This window comes from Bombina bombina, unplaced genomic scaffold, assembly GCF_027579735.1.
Source record: "Bombina bombina isolate aBomBom1 unplaced genomic scaffold, aBomBom1.pri scaffold_1502, whole genome shotgun sequence".
NCBI lineage: Eukaryota > Metazoa > Chordata > Amphibia > Anura > Bombinatoridae > Bombina > Bombina bombina.
In genome coordinates, this window is record NW_026512111.1 from 15,288 (window position 1) to 22,500 (window position 7,213).

Consider the following 7,213-nt stretch of genomic DNA (forward strand, 5'->3'; position numbering starts at 1 on the left):
AACTACTGTGCTCTAAAGTACACTAACATCCATAAACTACCTATGTACCCCTAAACCGAGGTCCCCCCACATCGCCGCCACTCTATTAAAATTTTTTAACCCCTAATCTGCCGCTCCGTACACCGCCGCCAGCTACGTTATCCCTATGTACCCCTAATCTGCTGCCCCTAACATCGCCGACCCCTATATTATATTTATTAACCCCTAATCTGCCGCCCCCAACGTCGCCTCCACCTACCTACACTTATTAACCCCTAATCTGCCGACCGGATCTCGCCGCTACTATAATAAATGTATTAACCCCTAATCCGCCTCACTCCGCCTCAATAACCCTATAATAAATATTAACCCCTAATCTGCCCTCCCTAACATCGCCGACACCTAACTTCAAGTATTAACCGTAATCTGCCGACCGGAGCTCACCGCTACTCTAATAATTTTTAACCCCTAAAGCTAATTCTAACCCTAAACCTAACACCCCCCTAAGTTAAATATAATTTTATTCTAACGAAATAAATTAACTCTTATTAAATAAATTAATCCTATTTAAATCTAAATACTTACCTGTAAAATAAACCCTAATATAGCTACAATATAAATTATAATTATATTGTAGCTATTTTAGGATTAATATTTATTTTACAGGCAACTTTGTATTTATTTTAACCAGGTACAATAGCTATTAAATAGTTAAGAACTATTTAATAGTTACCTAGTTAAAATAATTACAAATTACCTGTAAAATAAATCCTAACCTAAGTTACAATTAAACCTAACACTACACTATCAATAAATAAATTAAATACAATACCTACAATAACTACAATTAAATAAACTAACTAAAGTACAAAAAATAAAAAAGAACTAAGTTACAAAAAATAAAAAAATATTTACAAACATTAGAAAAATATTACAAAATTTTAAACTAATTACACCTACTCTAAGCCCCCTAATAAAATAACAAAGACCCCCAAAATAAAAAAATGCCCTACCCTATTCTAAATTAAAAAGTTCAAAGCTCTTTTACCTTACCAGCCCTGAAAAGGGCCATTTGCGGGGCATGCCCCAAATAATTCAGCTCTTTTGCCTGTAAAAAAACATACAATACCCCCCCAACATTACAACCCACACCCACATACCCTAATCTAACCCAAACCCCCCTTAAATAAACCTAACACTAAGCCCCTGAAGATCTTCCTACCTTATCTTCACCACCAGGTTCACCGATCCGTCCACCGAAGTCTTGATCCAAGCCTCCGAAATCTTGATCCAAGCCCAAGCGGGGGCTGAAGAGTGACGTCCATCCTCCGGCTGAAGTCTTGATCCAAGCGGGCAGAAGAGGACATCCGGACCGGCAAACATCTTCATCCAAGCTGCATCTTCTATGTTCTTCAATCCGATGACGACCGGCTGATCTTCAAGACCTCCAGCGCGGATCCATCCATCTTCACCGACGACTTCCAGACGAATGACGGTTCCTTTAAGGGACGTCATCCAAGATGGCGTCCCTCGAATTCCGATTGGCTGATAGGATTCTATCAGCAATCGGAATTAAGGTAGGAAAATTCTGATTGGCTGATGGAATCAGCCAATCAGATTGATCTCGCATTCTATTGGCTGATCGGAACAGCCAATAGAATGCAAGCTCAATCTATTGGCTGATTGGATCAGCCAATCGGATTGAACTTGAATCTGATTGGCTGATTCCATCAGCCAATCAGAATTTTCCTACCTTAATTCCGATTGGCTGATAGAATCCTATCAGCCAATCGGAATTCGAGGGACGCCATCTTGGATGACGTCCCTTAAAGGAACCGTCATTCGTCGGGAAGTCGTCGGTGAAGATGGATGGATCCGCGCTGGAGGTCTTGAAGATCAGCCGGTCGTCATCGGATTGAAGAACATAGAAGATGCGGCTTGATGAAGATGTTTGCCGGTCCGATGTCCTCTTCTGCCCGCTTGGATCAAGACTTCAGCCGGAGATGGACGTCACTCTTCAGCCCCCGCTTGGGCTTGGATCAAGATTCGGAGGCTTGGATCAAGACTTCGGAGGACGGATCGGTGAACCTGGCAAGGTGAAGATAAGGTAGGAAAATCTTCAGGGGCTTAGTGTTAGGTTTATTTAAGGGGGGTTTGGGTTAGATTAGGGGTATGTGGGTGGTGGTTGTAATGTTGGGGGGGGTATTGTATGTTTTTTTTACAGGCAAAAGAGCTGAATTATTTGGGGCATGCCCCGCAAATGGCCCTTTTCAGGGCTGGTAAGGTAAAAGAGCTTTGAACTTTTTAATTTAGGAATAGGGGTAGGGCATTTTTTTATTTTGGGGGTCTTGTTATTTCATTAGGGGGGCTAGAGTAGGTGTAATTAGTTTAAAATTGTTGTAATATTTTCTAATGTTTGTAAATATTTTTTTATTTTTTGTAACTTAGTTGCTTTTTTATTTTTTGTACTTTAAGTAGTTTATTTAATTGTAGTTATTTGTAGTATTGTATGTAATTAATTTATGATAGTGTTTGGTTTAATTGTAGATACTTGTAAGGTAGTTTATTTAATTTATTTATTGATAGTGTAGTGTTAGGTTTAATTGTAACTTAGGTTAGGGATTTATTTTACAGGTAATTTTGTTATTATTTTAACTATTTTAGCTATTAAATAGTTCATAACCTATTTAATAGCTATTGTACCTGGTTAAAATAAATACAAAGTATGCTGTAAAATAAATATTAATCCAAAAATAGCTACAATATAATTATAATTTATATTGTAGCTATGTTAGGGTTTATTTTACAGGTAAGTATTTAGCTTTAAAATAGGAATAATTATTTAATAAAGAGTTAATTTATTTCGTTAGATTTAAATTATATTTACTTAGGGGGGTGTTAGTGTTTAGGTTTAGACTTAGCTTTAGGGGTTAATACATTTATTATAGTAGCCGGCGAGCTCCGGTCAGCAGATTAGGGGTTAATAATTGAAGTTAGGTGTCGGCGATGTTAGGGAGGGCAATCGGAATTCGAGGGACGCCATCTTGGATGACGACCCTTAAAGGAACCGTCCTTCGTCGGGAAGTCATCGGCTGAAGATGGACTGGAATCGCCGCTGGAGGTCTTGAAGATCAGCCGGTCCGTCCATCTGATGAAGAACATAGAAGATGCGGCTTGAATGAAGATGTTTGCCGGTCCAGATGTCCTCTTCTGCCCGCTTGGATCAAGACTTCAGCCGGAGGATGGGAAACGTCACTCTTCAGCCCCCCGCTTGGGCTTGGATCAAGATTCCGGAGGGCATTGGATCAAGACTTCGGAGGACGGGATCGGTGAACCTGGGCAAGGTGAAGATAAGGTAGGAAAAATCTTCAGGGGCTAGTGTTAGGTTTATTTAAGGGGGGTTTGGGTTAGATTAGGGGTATGTGGGTGGTCGGTTGTAATGTTGGGGGGGGTATTGTATGTTTTTTTTTACAGGCAAAAGAGCTGAATTTATTTGGCGGCATGCCCCGCAAATGGCCCTTTTCAGGGCTGGTAAGGTAAAAGAGCTGTTGAACTTTTTTAATTTAGAATAGGGTAGGGCATTTTTTTCATTTGGGGGTCTTTGTTATTTCATTAGGGGGCTTAGAGTAGGTGTAATTAGTTTAAAATTGTTGTAATATTTTTCTAATGTTTGTAAATATTTTTTTTATTTTTGTAACTTAGTTCTTTTTTATTTTTTGTACTTTAGTTAGTTTATTTAATTGTAGTTATTTGTAGGTATTGTATGTAATTAATTTATTGATGTGTAGTGTTAGGTTTAATTGTAGATAATTGTAGGTAGTTTTATTTAATTTATTTATTGGTAGTGTAGTGTTAAGTTTAATTGTAACTTAGGTTAGGATTTATTTTACAGGTAACTTTTGTTATTATTTTAACTATTTTAGCTATTAAATAGTTCATAACTAATTAATAGCTATTGTACCTGGTAAAAATAAATACAAAGTTGCCTGTAAAAATAAATATTAATCCTAAAATAGGCTACAATATAATTATAATTTATATTGTAGCTATATTAGGGTTTATTTTACAGGTAAGTATTTAGCTTTAAATAGGAATAATTTATTTAAGATAGAGTTAATTTATTCGTTAGATTTAAATTATATTTAATTTAGGGGGGGTGTTAGTGTTAGGTTTAGACTTAGCTTTAGGGGTTAATACATTTATTATAGTACGGGCGAGCTACCCCGGTCGGCAGATTAGGGGTTAATAATTGAAGTTAGCGTGTCGGCGATGTTAGGGAGGGCCAGATTAGGGGTAAATACTATTTCTTATAGGGTTATTGAGGCGGGAGTAAGGCGGATTAGGGTTTAATAAACTTTATTATAGTAGCGATGAGATGCGGTCCGGCAGATTAGGGTTAATTATTGTAGGTAGCTGGCGGCGACATTGTGGGGGGGCAGGATTAGGGGTTAATAAATATAATATAGGGGTCGGCCGGTGTTAGGGGCAGCAGATTAAGGGTACATAGGGATAATGTAGGTTGCGGCGGTGTACGGAGCGGGCAGATTAGGGGTTAAAAGTGTAATGCAGGGGTCAGCGATAGCGGGGTAGGCAGAATAGGGGTTAATAAGTGTAAGGTTAGGGGTTGTTTAGACTCGGGGTACATGTTAGGGTGTTAGGTGCTGACTTAGGAAGTGTTTCCCCCATAGGAAACAATGGGCCGTGTTAGGAGCTGAACGCTGCTTTTTTGCAGGTGTTTTTTTCAGCTCAAACTGCCCCATTGTTTCCTATGGGGGAATCGTGCACGAGCACGTTTTTGAAGCTGGCCGCGGTCCGTAAGCACCACCGCTGGTATCGGGGAGAGTATGCAGTTGCGGTAAATATGCTATACGCTCCTTTTTTGGAGCCTAACGCAGCCCTTCTGTGAACTCTAAATACCAGCGGTATTTAAAAGGTGCGGCCAGAAAAAAGCACGCGTAGCTAACGCACCCCTTTGGCCGCAAAACTCCAAATCTAGGGCCTTGGAAACCTAGAAATATGAGGTATTTTTCTACACTAGTTTTGTATAAATTATTATAAATAAAACTACAAGAAAGTTTTTTTAAATTTTTTTCCCTTTTTTTTAAATATGAAATTCCTATTTATTGTTATTTTATGTACCCAAAGAGGGGTACACAAGAAATGCCTGTTTGTTCTGTTAAAGGGGATATGAAACCCCAAAAAAAATTCTTCCATGATTCAGATAGAGCACGCAATTTTAAACAATGTTATAATTTACTTCTATTAGCAATTTGTCTTTGTTCTCTTGGTATCTTTTGTTGAAAAGTGTGGTGCATGCTAAGGAGTCGGCCCATTTCTGGAACATTATATGGCAGCAGTTTTGCGAAGAATGTTATCCATTTGCAAGAGGTGGAAGCACAATTTACCTGCCATGTGGTGCTCCAGATGTCCAACCTAGGTATCTCTTCAACAGTAAATTGGAAACTTTTTTTTAACATGATATGCTCTGTCTGAATCACAAAGATTGGGTTTCCATATCCCTTTAAAAAAACAAGATAGCAGATTATAATGGTGCAAGCAATACAGAGGTAAGATCCCTAGTCTGCCTCTATTCATTTAAGAACAGAAACTGGGAAAACCCATTGTCATTAAGGGGTTTAAAACAGCTAGCTATGTGCCTGCAATATTTCTTGATCGGCTAAGCAGGTAGCATCTTTCTGCTCTTTTCTGTATGATCTGTATTAATCTTCAAGCATTTCCTTCTGTTTTGTAAGGTTTTATGTTAATCATACAGCCCAAGAAAAATAGTCAAAACTGGACTATAGGCTGGTCTCTGTGAAAGAGGCAAAAGAAGAAAATACTAGAAGGATCTCTGAACACAACTACAGGCTATTAACCCTATCAGCACCTAAACAATATATATATATATATGTGTGTGTGTCTGTGTGTTTATATAAATATATAAGTGTGTGTGTATTGTGTATATATATATATATATTATGTGTATATATATATAGATATATATATATATGATATACTGTATATGTGTGTGTTGTACATATATATTATATATATACTGTGTGTGTGTGTGTATATATACTTATACATGTGTGTGTGTATATATATATATATATATAAATATATATATATAATATATAAATCTATATATATGTGTGTGTGGTCTGTGTATATATATATATATATATATATATAAGGCATCATAATCTGTGCTGGCTAATATAGTCTTTGGGGTTCAGTTGAATCACTTTTCTGTTTGTTTCATATATATATATATATATATATATATAATATATATCGTATACAATGGTATTTAGCTTTTATCTTTAAGATAATTAAAATAGGGTAAAGCAAATATAAAGAGAAAACTAAACTTTGGTAGAAAAAAGGGGAGGTTAGAGGAGACGGGGAAAGAGGAGTGGAGGGAAGGAGGGAAAGGAGATAGATGAAAAAAGAGAAAAGCAAAGGAAGAGATTGATAGATAGTGAGTGGAGGAGGGGGATGAAAGTGTGGAAAAGAGAGGAGGAAAAAATAAGTTTGAGAAAGGAGGAGGAGGAGACAGAAGGGGAAGGGAAGACCGAGCCTCAGAGTGAGTTTTCATTACAGAGGGGGGAAATCTTTGTGCTTCAAGATTCCCTGCAATATGGATTCAAAACTCTGTATCTGAGGAAGATCAGTCCTGCAGAACGGTGAGTCTGGCTGTTGTTTCTCTCTTCTGTATAGGTGGACATAGGGAGCAGTGGAATGCACACACTGTACTGCACAAAAGGATTATTTTACACAAATGAGAAATCTGAATATTGGAGACACCCTCTGCTCAACGTGTTGCTTCTGACTCTGCATGTGTGCATTAGGCTGTCTGCCAGAGACCATAAGACTGGCAGGACAAACAGACCTTGCCAAGTTTACATGGTCTGCTGTACTGAAGGGTTGTTACTTCATCAACCTCTAAAAAAAATCTAACTTCTTACACATCTTTTACATTTACCTTCTCTCCCATAGTGATTATACCTATGCACATTGTTACACAACCTTGTGTCCCTGCTTACTTGAAGTATCTTCAGAATTGAGTCTCTTTTAATTGTAGTGGTTAAAAGACATGTGCATTTTACTATGTATTGAATACTGACTCCAGACTTTTGTAAAGGTAAAGGGCGAAAGGTGAAGACCCCCTACTTTGTTTTATGTTGCAGGCAATTCTGTTTGTTATCTGCATGGTGCAGTTCATATACACAGT

The 7,213-nt window shown here is 37.7% G+C and overlaps 1 protein-coding gene across 1 annotated transcript in view; it reads left to right on the forward strand.

Annotated features, from left to right (window-relative positions):
* Window positions 1-6,479: 6,479 nt before the first annotated feature.
* The window catches only part of LOC128644132 (collagen alpha-1(XVI) chain), a gene marked incomplete at its 3' end in the record, with an annotated part of 36,215 nt that continues 35,481 nt past the window's right edge, over window positions 6,480-7,213 (forward strand). The window contains exon 1 of the mRNA XM_053696845.1: window positions 6,480-6,665. The remainder of the gene's footprint in view (window positions 6,666-7,213) is intronic.